The following is a 15,654-nucleotide window of genomic DNA, read 5'->3' as shown; positions in this document are numbered from 1 at the left end:
TCCTCCTAGTGACAAGCTTCTCCTGTTGGGTGACTTCAACGCCAGGGTCAGCAAGGACTGTAGGACCTGGAAAGGGGTGCAGGGGCATCATGGTGTTGGTAATATGAATGCCAATGGCTGCCTTCTGCTGAGCTTGTGTGCAGAAAATGACCTGACGATTACCAACATTCTCTTCAGGTAAGCTGATAAATACAAGACCACATAGATGCACCCAAGATCAAAAGAGTGGCACCTGATTGACTATGTCATCAGTCACAGGCGGGACATTCGAGATGTTAAGATCAACAGGGCCATGTGGGGAGCTGAGTTCTGGATTGATCATAGACTTATCAGATCAGTCCTTATGCTGCACATCAGAGAACTGCACCGCAAGAAGCTCAAGACTGTCAGATCCTCCTTCAACATCGGGAAGCTGCAATGTACTGGTCATAGTGAGAAATTTGCAGCCTGCCTAGATGAAGTGCTGATGTCCCATGGACCTCTGACTGGAGACCCAACACAAAAGCGGGACCAGTTCAAAACCTTGGTGATGGAGTCAGCCAAGTCAACACTAGGACTGAAAAAGAGAGCTCACCAAGACTGGTTTGATGAAAATGACGAAGCCATCATGAAAATCTTAGAGGAAAAACAGAAAGCATTTCTGCTACGGCAAAATGATCAGTCCTCAATTTCCAAATGTGATTGTTTCAAACATCTTCAGAGCCAGGCGCAAATGGCACTTCGCAAAATGCAAGATGAGTGGTGGGAGAGTAAAGCTGATGAAGTTCAATACTATGCTGACACCAAGAACTCCAAGATGTTCTTCAGTGCTATCAAAGCTATATATGGACCTTCAAAGCCAAATACTACACCTCTCCTGTCTGCATATGGCATGACCCTTCTGAGGGAGAAGAACAGCATCAACAACAGGTGGAGAGAGCACTTCAGCAACCTTCGCAACAGACCCTCCATTGTCGACCCTGTGGCCCTACACCAGATCCCTCAGAAACCCACAATAGACAGTCTTGACCTGTCCCCTACAATGGAAGAGGTCAGAAAGGCAATTAGCCAGACCAGCTCTGGAAAAGCCCCTGGGATGGACGGTATCCCTGCTGAAATTTTCAAAGTGGCAGGACCAGTGTCACTTGAAGCCTTTCACAACATCTTGATCAGCATCTGGGAAGAAGACGACATGCCCAAAGACTGTAAGGATGCCACAATCATCTCGCTCTTCAAGAACCAGGGTAACAAGCTCACTGTGGAAATTACCGGGGCATCTCCCTTTTCTGTACGGCTGGAAGATCTTGGCTTGAGTCATCCTCAACCATCTGATCTCCAGCATCTCAGAGGAGAACCTACCAGAAGCACAGTGTGGTTTTCGCCCAGGCTGCAGCACCATTGACATGATCTTTGCTGTTCATCGGGTCCAAGAAAAGTGCATAGAGCAGAACTTGGATCTGTAAGCAGTCTTCATAGACCTGAACAAGGCGTTTGACACTGTCAACAGAGAAGCCCAGTGGATTATCCTGTCAAAACTTGGCTGACTGAGAAAATTCGTTAACCTCATATGCCTGTTCCACAATGACACAACTGGCTTTGTTCTTTCAAATGGCAAGTCCTCAGATCCATTTGAGATATCTGATGGTGTGAAGCAAGAGTTTGTGCTGGCCTGAATGTTATTCAACCTCTTTTTTAGGTGCATCCTCAGCCACACAGTTAGGGACCTGGGCCATGGAGTCTACATAAAATACATACTTGATGGGTCACTTTTCGACCTTCATCGTCTGAATGCTAAAACCAAGATGCTTGAGAGGCAGATCCTGCGGCAAGTTGAAACAATACCTCGGTCTTTCCTAGGCTGATGGTCAAACCACAGAGGTGAGTGGCATCAGCAAACTTGTTGACGATGAGCTGGAGATCAGATTCCTTGTGTGCCATAAGTGCACAGTCGTCAGCAAAAAGGGCTTCAAGGATGAGCCTCTGTGAAGGAGTATTATTGCTTATTTTGCAGATAGTGAAAATACAACAGGGGTAAAAGGCCTGACTTTCAGAGGTGCTAAAAACAGTAGAGGAGTTCAAGTACCTTGGCACTGTGATAGCCAATGATGGCTCCCTTGACAAAGAAATCAATGCCAGAATCTGCCAGGCCAGCTGGGCACTAAGACGTCTGAGAGCACGAGTGTTGAATCAGCACAATATCTGACAGTCCACTAAACTGGAAGTGTACAAGGCTGTAGTCCTGACCAGTCTTCTGTATGGCTGTGAAACCTGGACCTTGTACAGAAAACATATAAAACTCCTTCACAGAGCGATTGTGAAGATTACCTATTGATTCTAAAAGCATTCTACAAACACTAATGAGTGACTAACCAATGCCCTTGCACAAAGCTTACCAACTCTTAACTTCTGCTTCTGTTAGTCTAGAAGTACTAGCATGGCACTGTCAGTTTCTCAATCTACCTACAAATTTAAAAAACAAAACAAAAAAAAAGCCCTAAACATCTTTCACATTTTTATTTCACAATCACAAATAAAGGCTGAGATTTTCCATGCCCTAGGAATTGTGGATTACCATAATATGATCTGGTTATCTACCAGAGGAATTTATGGATGCAAAAAGAATCCTTTCGGAATGCCTTTATCCTTGTTTATTGAGATGAAATCTTGCAGCTTGCACTAATGAGGGAGAGTTTTTTGTATGACAAGGAAATACTAACCTAACCCTTCTAAAACGGCATTTACCATAGACAGCAAGTGAAAATGACAGTACAGCACTCTAAGCCACAGTGAAAGGTGAGAACTATGGATTCTAACCACATTTTATTGAACAGTAGCTTTTTAAGGGTCACTATCCTCCATCATCTTTCACCTGTCACCCCTCCAATGACTGAAAAAGACGTACAAAGGAAAAAAACATCCTTTGATGCTACAATACAATTAAAGGAAGCATGTAGCCAACAAACCCCAGATAAAAGAGTGCAGATAAACAATACACAACAAATGTCACTGCAAGAATTTTATACTGGACACAGAACCACTACTAGGAAGCATAGCTAAACACTCAGATTACAAATCTTTGCAAGTGAAGTCAATGAATTGTAATAGAAATCTTTTCTGCACATATGCTCTTTAAAAGAAAGTTTCCTGACCCTCTTGTTATATTGTGTGGGAAAGCTAGGAAGACGCCTATTTAACCCAAATTCATCCCCTTTTTGCACACCCCTGTCATAATGCAAATGTGAAGTGGGAGGCAGGCCATGAAATTTCCTAAAGGAAGGCACAGCACAATAGACTGCTGGGTCTCAGGCTCAGCTATCTCATTAAAAATGTTGTAATGTTACTGTTTTATGTATGTATATTCACATTTATATGCCAATTAACAAATTTTTTACAGACTTACTTTCTTACACATGCTAAAAGTGTTTTTTCAATATGAATATAATCCAAACCAACAGAAATTTTGGTTACATTAGACAGATTTGGGGGGACAAGGTGCTGCTAATTGTAGGGACAAAAAGTGGAGCCTGACATAAAAGTTTACTCACCCCTGCATTAATAATATAATATTTAATTACATGATCACACACACACTGGAAAAATAGTAGGGTTCGAACCTTATGATCTTCCTCAGAGACTTTTGCCAGTTAAACAGAGTATCAGAGGAGAATGATAGGTAATCATAGTCCATATGGACAAGTACTAGTTTGGGAAGGGACACTTTGCCAGTGGGTTTCACAAGCAAGGGAATATTAGGTTTCATTCCAGACTCCAAAGAAGAGTGTGCTTTAGAGGGTGAAGACTCCCCTGCTCATTCCCTCCAAATATAACCAGAGTTATATTAGTAGAGTAGGGTAGAGTTAGTTTTTGAAATAAAAAAAGAACAAGTTAAAAACCATTTGGAAAAATTAGATGTCTGCAAGTCACCAGGGCCTGATGAAATGCATCCTAGAACCCTCAAGGAGCTGATAGAAGTGGTAGCTGAGCCGTTAGCTCTCATTTTTGGAAAGTCATGTCATTTCCCTTCTTATCCCTGCTGCAACCTACATCTGCCCCCCGCTCAAGGCGAGCAATTAACTAGGCACCTTGCAGTCTCCAAATCAATTTTGCCCCCTCAGCTACGCATTGGCTCTGGCTGAGGTGCCAGAAGAGAGAGGTTCAACCTGTATTTAAAAAAGTGAAAAGTGAGTCTTTTTCTTGCAGATGCTGCCAGCACACTGCAAAGTGGTTAATAGGGAATTCCAACATTACAGCTCAGAAGTTGCAAAATGACAGGTAATCACCAAGTAGAAGAGAAATAAAACATCAGTAATGCCAATTCGTAGTCAGTACACGGTCTGACATTCTAGTCAAAGTGTAATTGTATTTTTTGTTAATCGAAGACAAAGGGCTTGTCTATACTAGCTCCCTATTTCAAAGGGAGCATGGTAAGTAGGGTGTCGGGAGATTATTAGTGAAGTGCTGCGGTGCATATGCAGCACTTCATTAAGCAAATTCTCCCCCACGTCAACTTCAAAGTGTTAAAATTTTGAGGAGTAAAGGGACTGGGAAGTTGCCCTGGCACTTCGAAGTACTGGCAGGTTAGCCACGTCTACACACAAGCTGGCACTTCCAAGTTTAACACTTCAGAGGTGCCGCAAGGGAGAATTTGCTCAATGAAGTGCTGCATATGCAGTGCAGCACTTCACTAATTATCTCCCAACACCCTACTTACCATGCCCACTTTGATGTAGGGAGCTAGTGTAGACAAGCCCAAAGTGTAGCAAAGTTTAAAATAATCTTCAGGTCCCTTCACTGATGGAACAGACAAGTCACTGTTATAAGAAGAGATGACAAGATACCAAAGAACATGTTTAGGTCTAAAGAACCATGGCCGTGTCTACACTAGCCCCAAACTTCAAAATGGCCATGCTAATGGCCATTTCGAAGTTTACTAATGAAGTGCTGAAATACATATTCAGCACCTCATTAGCATGTGGGCGGCCGCAGCACTTCGAAATTGACGTGCCTCACCGCCGCGCAGCTCGTCCCGACGGGGCTCCATTTTGAAAGGACCCTGCCTACTTAGAAGTCCCCTTATTCCCATGAGCTGATGGGAATAAGGGGACTTCGAAGTAGGCAGGGTCCTTTTGAAAAGGAGCCCCGTCGGGACGAGCCGCGCGGCGGCAAGCCACGTCAATTTCGAAGCGCCACGGCCGCCAGCATGCTAATGAGGCGCTGATTATGTATTTCGGCACTTCATTAGTAAACTTCGAAATGGCCATTAGCATGGCCATTTCGAAGTTTGGGGCTAGTGTAGACACAGCCCATATGTGCTAACTCCATTAGGGCTCCAGGTTTGCAGCACACGTATGAATAAGAATTTTTGTTCCCACCATTTGTTTCTTTTTCCAGTGGTTAAACTACAGGATTTAATGTCCCACATGGGGCCAGACATCAGGAAAATCCCCTCTGCCAACACATCCCTTCTTCCTCATGGAACGAGGAAGACAGGGATGTGGGCAGAAGACTCACAACATGGCAGACTTCTGTCAGAAGAACAGGCAAGCCACAGAGTGATCTGGAAGATCGATCACGACACGTCAAACTCTTAGCTGACTCTCGGTTTCCCACTCCTGTCAGCATTAACCAGTATTTCACTCATATCTCAAGGGTTTACTATACCCTCATATAAGAGTTGTTCCATACCCTGATGACATTTGTCACCTTTATCTGTATATTTTTCTAATTCAGATAAACAGTTTTGAAATAAGGTGACCAGAACTGCCTGCAGTATTCAAAATGTGGACCTACCATAGCATTACATAGTGATGCTCTTCTGTTCTTATCTACCCCTTTCCTAAGGTTCCTATCATTATTAGCTTTGACTGCAGTGACTCCAAGATCTGTTCTTCAGTGGCAACAGCTAATTTAAAACTGCCATTTTGTTTCCCAGTCACCCAGCTCTGGGAGATCAGGGTGTGGGGGAAAACACAAAGGGGGCATTTGCCCCAGGGCCCAGCAAGTCAAAAGGACCTGAGGCACTCAGCCATCACTACTGGAGCAGCATTGAGAGATGGAGCCTTGGGCCCTTTAAGTTGTCACTGGAGCATCACATAAGCCGTGTCTACACGTGCACGCTACTTCGAAGCAGCGGCACTAACTTCGAAATAGCGCCCGTCACGGCTACACGCGTGGGGCACTATTTCGAAGTTAACTTCGATGTTAGGCGGCGAGACGTTGAAGTCGCTAACCCCATGAGGGGATAGGAATAGCGCCCTACTTCGACGTTGAATGTCGAAGTAGGGACCGTGTAGTCGTTGCGCGTCCCGCAATGTCGAAATTGCGGGGTCCTCCATGGCGGCCATCAGCTGAGGGGTTGAGAGACGCTCTCTGCAGCCCCTCAGCTCAATGGTGGCCGTGTGGAGCGGCCCCTTAAAGGTCCCCTCCCCCTCCCTTCCTGTGCAGGAAGCTGAGGGAACGTGCAGGCAGCAGCCCAGACACGCGGCCAGCCTGCACGTCCCTCAGCAGCCACAGGACCCTCAATGGCCGCCCGGCAGCCCCCCCAGAGGACGCCCCCCCAAGGGGAGCCAGGGCAGCCAGCCCAGCCAGGCGGGCAGCCAGGCTGGCAAGCAGCAGCGGGGCCCCTCCTGGACGGAGGCCGAGCTGCGGGACCTGCTGGGGCTCTGGAGCGAGGAGGAGGTGCTCCAGGTAATGGGGAGCAAGAGGCGGAATGCGGATGCGTTCGCTCGGCTGGCCAAGGGCCTGGCTGCCCGGGGTCACCCTGCCCGCACTCCTGATCATGTCAGGAGTAAGGTGAAGGAGCTGCTGTAGGGTTACTCCCGGGCCCGGGATGCGGCCGGCCGATCTGGGGCCGCCCCCGTCACTTGCCCCTTTTACAGGGAGCTCAGGGACATCCTGGGCCCCCGGCACACCTCCTCCCCTCCGGCCACCCTTGATACTTCGGCCAACGAGCCCCAGCAGGCCCTTCAGCCGGAGTCCGCCCCGGAGGTAAGCCCCGCACCCCGGGGGCCCCCCCCGGAGCCCACCCCTGGGCCATCGCGGCAGGAGGAGGAGGAGGAGGGCTCCTCTTCCGCAGAATCCGGGCTGCAGATCCTCCTCCTGCCATCCCGGAGCAGCAGCCGGGCCTCCACCCCCCGGGGATCTCCAGACCGTGGGAGTGGACCGACAGGTATGTACCCCCCTCTGGTGTACACCCCTGGGCTTGAGGGGCGGGGGGTAATAGATATGTGTCCAGGGCCCCCCACATGCTCACATGGCCATGTCCCTCACAGCAGTGCATCAGCCCCTGCCCCCCCCAACCCCGCATGACAGTGCCATGCCCCATCCCCGGGGCAGGGGGGAGCGGAACCTCGAGGGGCCCCCGGGAGGAGGGGGTGGGACACCCCGCAGCAGCAGCAGCAGCATGTGATGGAGTTGGGGGAGTGCAAAAGGGAGACTCAGGCTAGATATGACCAACAAGAGCCGAATAGCTCCCAGGGGCAAAGGATGATTATGGGGCTACAGCTGGCATGTGACACCTCTGCCCTGAACAAAGAGGAGGGAGGAGCCAAGCTGGCTTGGAATTGGGGGGGGAGGGCAGGGGCCACAGGTAGAGGCTAGGGGAAGGGAGAGCTGGAAGGCAGCCAGCCTGAGGAGGGGGAAAGCTGCATCTCAGAGGGGCACCCCTTGGGGTCTTCTCCCCAGGACGGGTTGGAAGGACTGTCTCTTCCGACAGCTGGTGCTGTCACTCCTGGGAGAAACTGGGCATCTGTGGCCTAAGAAAGCTCTCCTGTCAGACCCTGCGGAGTGAAGTGAGAGTCACTCCCACCAGGGGACAGGGTGCAGTGCAGGGGGACCCCTGAACCCCATCCATCACAGCAGCATCTCTCGGGGACGGGGATGGGGAACCTGCAGCACAGGGCTGGGGGGACAAAGGCCATGGCTCGGGGCCCACACTAACGCCTGTCTCCATTCTTCTTCCCCCCCTCCTCTCCTGTGTCCCGCAGCTGCACCATCGGAAGGACCGGAAGAGAGCGCCGGCGAGGCATCAGTGGTCCCGGACACCCCTCCGGGGCCATCGCTCCAGGCAAGCCCCTCGGCTGAGGACCAACCGGCCCCACGGCGGGCTAGACGGCGGACCCCTGCGCCACCACCAGCCGACGGCGACGGACCCCCAGCTGCTGGCCATCCACCGTCGGCAGTTGGAGGTCGCGGAGCAGCACCTACGGGTGAAGCAACGCCAGCTGCACCTGCAGGAGCGGGCGCTGGCCTGGCGCCAAGAGGCATGGGGGGCCTACATGGAGACTTTCAACCGCCTGGTGGACTACCTGGCCCCCCATGCCGCGCCAGCCGCCGCAGCGCCCGCCCTGCCTGCTCCACCCGCCGCACCACCAGCTGCTCCGCATGTCTCCATCCCGTCCGCCGTCGCCCCGCCACCCACTACCGAGGGCCGGAGCGCCGAGGGACCCCTGGAGCCAGCTGAGACTCGCCGGGCATATCTTCCAGTCCGCCCCGTCCCCAGCCAGCCCCAGACAGGGCTGCGGCTGCGGCAGGGCTCCCGGCCGCCCACGCCCAGTGCCAGACTTTAGGGGCAAGGGGCCCGGGACGTGGCCCCCCGCCTTGTATATAGTTGGGACTTATTAATTTGTGCCCCCCGTTTGCCCCGTCGCCCCCATGTAAATAGTTCTCCCCTTTATCATCCCTGGTTTTCTTTTTATTACTGAACAAACTTTTTTATTACTATTGTTTTATTTGTACATATTACTTTGGTTCCACACATGTTGTATATAATTTGTTCTTGTTTTATTTATAGTTAAAAAAAAAAAAGTTCTAAAAGAAAAAGCAGTTTAAGTTCAGCCACAAGTGCATGCTGTCATTTGTCCAGGAAAAGTGGGAGGGGGGTGCGGTTGGGTGCTCCATGGTGTGGGCATTGGGGCAGGGAGTGTGGTGGAGGAAGGGGTGGGCAGTGGGGGGCCTGGCAGAGTTCACCCTGCGGCCTCATCATCGAAGTGGGCCCGCAGGGCCTCCAGGACCTGGGTCCCTTCGGGGTCCACCTGCCGACTGGGGGCAGCGGGTGGCTGCACGTCGGCCCTGCTGGCCTCCACAGCCTAGCCCTGGAAAAAGGCCTCCCCCTTGCTCTCCACCAAATTGTGCAGGGCGCAGCAGGCACCCACAATCAGGGGGATGTTGTTGGGGCCCGCATCCAGGAGGGTCAGGAGACATCTCCAGCGTCCTTTCAGGCGGCCAAATGAGCGCTCCACCACCTGGCGCGCGTGGTTCAGGCGCTGGTTGAAGCGCTCCTGGCTAGCGGAGAGATGGCCCGTGTACAGGTGCATGAGCCAGGACCGGAGGGGGTATGCCACATCTGTGATGACGCAGAGGGGCATGGTGGTGTCCCCCACAGGGATCTCCCACTGGGGGATGTAGGTCCCCGCCTCCAGCCGGCGGCACAGGCCCGAGTTCCAGAAAACCCGGGCGTCGTGGGTGCTGCCAGGCCAGCCCACATACATGTCCTGGAAACGGCCCCGGCTGTCCACCAAGGCCTGGAGGACAACAGAATGGTAGCCCTTGCGATTGATGTAGCGTCCTCCACTGTGATGCGGGGCGCGGATGGGGATGTGAGTCCCATCCAGAGCCCCGAAGCAATTGGGGAAGCCCAGGGTGGCAAAGGCCGCGATGGTGGCATCTGGGTCCCCCAGCCTCACGAGCCTGTGCAGGAGCATGGCATTGATGGCACGCACAACCTGCAGGGAAAGCACATGGGACAGCACCAATGAGGGGTGAGCAGGGTGTGCGTGGCCCTCCCCTGCCCTGCCCTCCTCTGCCCGGGCCCCCCTCCCCTGCCCTGCCCTCCCCCCGTGGGTTCACTTACCTCCATGAGGACAGCCCCAACGGTGGCGTTGCCGACGCCAAACTGCTGGCCCACGGATTGATAGCTGTCTGGAGTGGCCAGCTTCCAGACAGTGATGCTGACCCGTTTCTCCACAGGGAGGGCACGCCACATGGCGGTGTCCTGGTGCCTGAGTGCGGGGGTGAGCCACTGGCACAGCTCCATAAATGTCTGCCGGCTCATCCTGAAGTTCCTGAGCCAGCGGTCGTCGTCCCACTCCTCAAGCACCAGCTGTTCCCACCAGTTGGTGCTGGTGGGGTAGCTCCACAGCCGCCGGCGTGTGAGGTGGGGGGGGGCGAGGTGCTGCAGGGTTGGGGGTTGAGCCCTGCTGCCCTGGGGGCAGCTCCTCCTCCGGGGTAGCAAGGAGGTGCTCAGCTGCCTCCCGCATGGCATGGATCAGGGCAAGCCCTGCTCCTGCCAGGAGGGCTGGGTGGACCTCTGGCTGCTGCTGCTGGGGGTCCATGCCTGCGTTGCCCGGGGTCTGTGTGCCTATGGCTCCTCAGACCGCGTGCTGTGCAGGCTGTGTGTCTGGGAGGGGCCCTTTAAGGGAGCGGCTAGCTGTTGCCCCAGAAGCGCTAGTCCGCCCTGTGACCCTGTCTGCAGCTGTGCCTGGCATCCCTATTTCGATGTGTGCTACTTTGGCGTGTAGACGTTCCCTCGCAGCGCCTATTTCAATGTTGTGCTGCGCAACGTCGAAGTTGAACATCGACGTTGCCAGCCCTGGAGGACGTGTAGATGTTATTCATCGAAATAGCCTATTTCAACGTTGCTACATCGAAATAAGCTATTTCGATGTAGGCTTCACGTGTAGACGTAGCCATAGTGTGGTCCAGGCAGCTCTGCGGGCTGCCTGGGGGTTGTCAGAGGGCCAGCATGGCATGCTCCAAGTGGTGCTGAGGGCAGGCTGCTCCAGCTCCATCACTTCCTCATGAGGCCCCACCTCTTTGGGGAGTGCAGAGCTGCCTCCACCCCGCAGCCTGGTAAATCTATCAACTCCTCTGGATCTCTTTGCAGTCACCTTAGACCAGCGGTGTCCAACACATGGCCCGTGGGGCAGAATCAGGCCCTCAGAGCCTTTTAATCTGGCCTGCAGAGCAGGCATCGGTGCCATTTTTAAAAGGCAGCCACATGGCTCTCGGGGCTCCAGCAGCATGGCTCTGGTGAGTCACGGGGGGAGGGGGTGAGCCGGGGGAGGAAGCAGTTTGAGGCTATTTTGTGGTCAGCCCCCAGAACATGTAAAACATTGCCTTGAGGCCCCCACTGAAAAAAATGTTGGACACCCCTACCTTGGACCTTAGCCTACATTTCTCAAGAGTTATGTCTACACTACAGTTGAAAACTTGCAGCTGGCCTGGGCCTGCTGACTTGGGCTCATAGGCTTCAGGTAAGGGGCTGCTTAACTGTGGTGGAGATGTTGTGGTTTGGCCTGGAGTTCAGGCACTAGGACACTGCAAGATGGGAGGGTCCACATGCTTTGGCAGCAGCCTGAGACCCAACATTTATACCGCAAATAAAAATTGTCCCTTAGCCCAAGTCCGCTGCCACAGGCAAGCCACAGGTGTCTAATTACAGCACGGACACTCTTAGGATCAGCCTTAGGTAGAAGATGGGAACCAGCTGCCCCAGCCCTGCCACCACCCTAACTGCCCAGTGCTGCGCCCTCCCTCCACCCCTCTCCCAGCCAGCCCCCAGAGCCACCCGGGGTGTGCCACACAAAACTCCAGCAGCAATTTAAAGGGCCCAGAGCTCTGCGTGCGGCTGCCACCACAATAGCAGATGGAAGCCTGAGGCCTTTGGGAATTGTTAGGCAGTGGCCCCCAAGGGCAGATTTACCCCCCACCGTCAGCAGGCCTGAGCATGATGTTGGAGTTAGGTAGCTTGTAAATTAAACTGAGCGGGTTTCCTAAGTCTATATGCAGTTCTGCATTTATAACAACACAAGTATATTTTTCTGACACTATGGACCATATTTATTACTGCTAAGCATACACGCCAGAGTGACTAGAGAGAATAGTCTGACAGAGCCTGAGTATAAAAGCTCAAAAACCATTAACCAATGCTTGGTTGCCATGGTACCATACTTTGCAGCTTCATTTCAAACCCTTATTCAGAGATATTTAGGTGCATTGAGAGCTAGCTTGTGGCAAAGGCAAGATGAATAGAATGTGAGCAGAACATTTCAGTCTGGGAAATGTAGCACTTTAAAGATTAACAAAATGATTTATTCAGTGATGATCTTTCGTGGGACAGACCCACATCTTCAGATCAATTTAATTTCCAATACTGACTGACATATATAAGTACAGAGGACCAAAAAGAAAAAAAATTGCAATAAAAATTGATTAATCAAATAGGATAGACAGAAGGGGAGTGGGGGGATGTTACTTATCTCAGACAGGATAATTAACATCCCCTCCCCTCATCCCCATCCTTGTATCCTATTTGATTTATCAGTTTTTATTGCATTTTTTTTTCTTTTTTGTCCTCTGTACTTATATATGTCAGTCTGCATTGGAAATGAAATTGATCTGAAGATGTGGGTCTGTCCCACGAAAGATCATCACTGAATAAATCATTTTGTTAATCTTTAAAGTGCTACATTTCTGCTGCTTTGTTTTGCTGGAGTACAGACTAACACAGTTACCTCTATTACAGTTTCAGTCTGTGGTTAGTTTTCTGTATCCAGTAAGAAGTCTTAACTAATATAGCCTGCACTGCTGAAACAAGTAGAGGATTCTCTGTTTAGATTAAGTGAGCTATCAGGATTCCTTATCTGAAAATTGCTGCAGATAAAATGTCAAAATATAACACATCTAAGGTACAAACAAGCTGTGCTTAGAGCCAACAGTTCATGAGGTGGGGATTACAGATCATATTTCTTCAATGACTCTGCAAGAACAATGATGATACTGTTCAAAGGGCTGTTTACACCCACAAGCATTCTGATACAGGAGGAAAGCTCTCAGAACAACAGACTGCAGAGATGGAAGAGGCCTAAATGCACTCAAAAAACCCAAATATACAACTTTACTTGTGGCATACCCAAGAACATCTTAATAAAGTAAACAAGGCAGACTTGCACTTAATTCTTCTTTTCCGTCTGACCACCTTGGTTCTTCTGCTCTGTCACTTTCTTCTGCCTCTCCTTTCTACTCTACCTCCTCTGATTAGCTTGCACCTCTTGATCTTTTACTTGGTCATTTCCACCAATTCCCAATCTTCTCCTTCTCACCTGCAAGCTGGCCAGCAGGCTCCAGCTTTCTGGCTTTCTCCGAGTGGTTGACCTTTCCAGGCGGTGTGCTCTCTGCAAGGGTGGCAACTGTTCAGCCAATCAGCTTTATCCTGGCATCTTCTCCCTCACTCTCCCTTCAGGTATTTTTCAAGTAAGTTAGATTGAAGTGTTTGAACTCTGTTTGACTTTTATTTCTTGCTTGCTGTTGGTTAAGTTTGCAAAATGCAAGATGAGTGGTGGAGAGGAAAGCTGATGAAGACCAATACTGAGCTGACACCAAGAAACCAAGATGTTCTTCAGTGCTATCAAAGCTATATATGGACCTTCAAAGCCAAATACTACACCTGTCCTGTCTGCAGATGGCATGACTCTTCTGAGGGAGAAGAACAGCATCAACAATAGGTGGAGAGAGCACTTCAGCAACCTTCGCAACAGACCCTCCATTGTCGACCCTGTGGCCCTATGCCAGATCCCTCAGAAACCCACAATAGACAGTCTTGACCTGCCCCCTACAATGGATGAGGTCAAAAAGGCCAGCTCTGGCAAGGCCCCTGGGATGGACGGTATCCCTGCAGAAATTTTCAAAGTGGCAGGACCAGTGTCACTTGAAGCCTTTCACATCATCTTGATCAGCATCTGGGAAGAAGACGACATGCCCAAAGACTGAGGATGCCACAGTCATCTTGGTCTTCAAGAACAAGGGCAACAAAGCTGACTGTGGAAATTACCAGGGCATCTCCCTTCTCTGTACAGCGGGGAAGATCTTGGCTCGGGTCATCCTCAACCATCTGATCACCAGCAACTCAGAGAAGAACCTATCAGAGGCACAGTGTGGTTTTTGCTCAGGCCGCAGCACCATTGACATGATCTTTGCTGTCCATCAGGTCCAGGAAAAGTGCACAGAGCAGAACTTGGATTGGTATGCTGTCTTTATAGACCTGACCAAGGCGTTTGACACCGTCAACGGAGAAGCCCTGTGGATTATCCTGTCAAAACTTGGCTGCCCGAGAAGATTTGTTAACCTCATATGCTTGTTCCATGATGACATGACTAGCTTTATTCTTTCAAATGGCAAGTCCTCATATCCATTTGAGATAGCCAGTGGTGTGAAGCAAGGGTGCATGCTGGCCCCAGTGTTATTCAACCTTTTTCAGGTGCGTCCTCAGCCACGCAGTTAGGGACCTGGACCATGAAGTCTACATAAAATACAGACTTGATGGGTCACTTTTCGACCTTCATTGTCTGAATGCTAAAACCAAGACGCTTGAGAGGCTCATCCTTGAAGCCCTTTTTGCTGACGACTGTGCACTTATGGTACACAGGGAATCCGATCTCCAGCTCATTGTCAACAAGTTTGCTGATGCCTCTCGCCTCTGTGGTTTGACCATCAGCCTAGGGAAAACTGAGGTACTGTTTCAACCTGCTCCAGGATCTGCTACTCTCCTTGCTTCAATCTTTATTGAAGGAACAGAGTTAAAAACAGTAGAGGAGTTCAAGTACCTTGGCACTTGAGCCAATTGTGGCTCAAGTGGCATTACTGAGCCAATAATGGCTCCCTTGACAAAGAAATCAATGCCAGAATCTGCCAGGCCAGCTGGGCACTAGGACGTCTGAGAGCAAGAGTGTTGAATCAGCACAATATCTGACAGTCCACTAAACTGGAAGTGTACAAGGCTGTAGTCCTGACCAGTCTCCTGTATGGCTGTGAAACCCGGACCTGGTACAGAAAACATATAAAACTGCTGGAGTGCTTCCGCACACTCAGCCTGAGGTCAATACTGTACATTTGATGGCAGGACAGAGTTATGAACCTGGAAGTCCTGGACAGAGCAGGAACCACGAGCATCGAAGCCATGATTCTGAAAGCCCAGCTTCGCTGGACAGGGCACGTCATATGAATGGAGGAGTCCCTCAGCAACTCCTCTACGGTGAACTCTCCCAGGGCAAAAGGAATCAAGGTAGGTCTCACAAGAGGTATAAAGACTGCATGAAGGCCAACATTGCTCATGCTGGTTTAAAACCAGATCAACTACAGCAGCATGCAAGAGACCAAACACGCGGACGTGCTCTTATACGACATGCGTATGACAACTTTGTAGAGCAGCGACACGTACGCCTTATTGATGCTCGTGAGAGGAAGAAAGCAACAGCAGCAGCCACACCAACACAGCCAGGACAATTCCCTTGCCCCCACTGTGAATGCCCATGCCGTTCAAAGCTTGGACTCCTCAGCCACATGCAAGTCCACAACTGATAAGCCTGTGCAAGCTAAAGATGTCATTGTCGGACATGACGGACTAACTTCATTGGTTAAGTTTGTGTCCTCCATTTTGAGAATTTCGAACATAAAATAATAACAGTAGCCATGTTAGATTTTTGAATACAAACTGTCATTAATTGTAACTTATCTAAAGCCTTAACTCTATAACTACAGTATTATGAAGGCCAAAGCATCATGGTACTATGATATTTGTTAAGCTGATTAAAGAAAATGAAATTTTTGGCAATTTAAACTCTGTGCAAGGGTTTTTTTTTGTTTTGTTGGCAGATGCACTCATCTGCTTCTATCCTGAGT

Source organism: Carettochelys insculpta, chromosome 3 (genome assembly GCF_033958435.1).
Source record: "Carettochelys insculpta isolate YL-2023 chromosome 3, ASM3395843v1, whole genome shotgun sequence".
Taxonomy (NCBI): domain Eukaryota; kingdom Metazoa; phylum Chordata; order Testudines; family Carettochelyidae; genus Carettochelys; species Carettochelys insculpta.
This window is presented reverse-complemented; position numbering follows the sequence as displayed.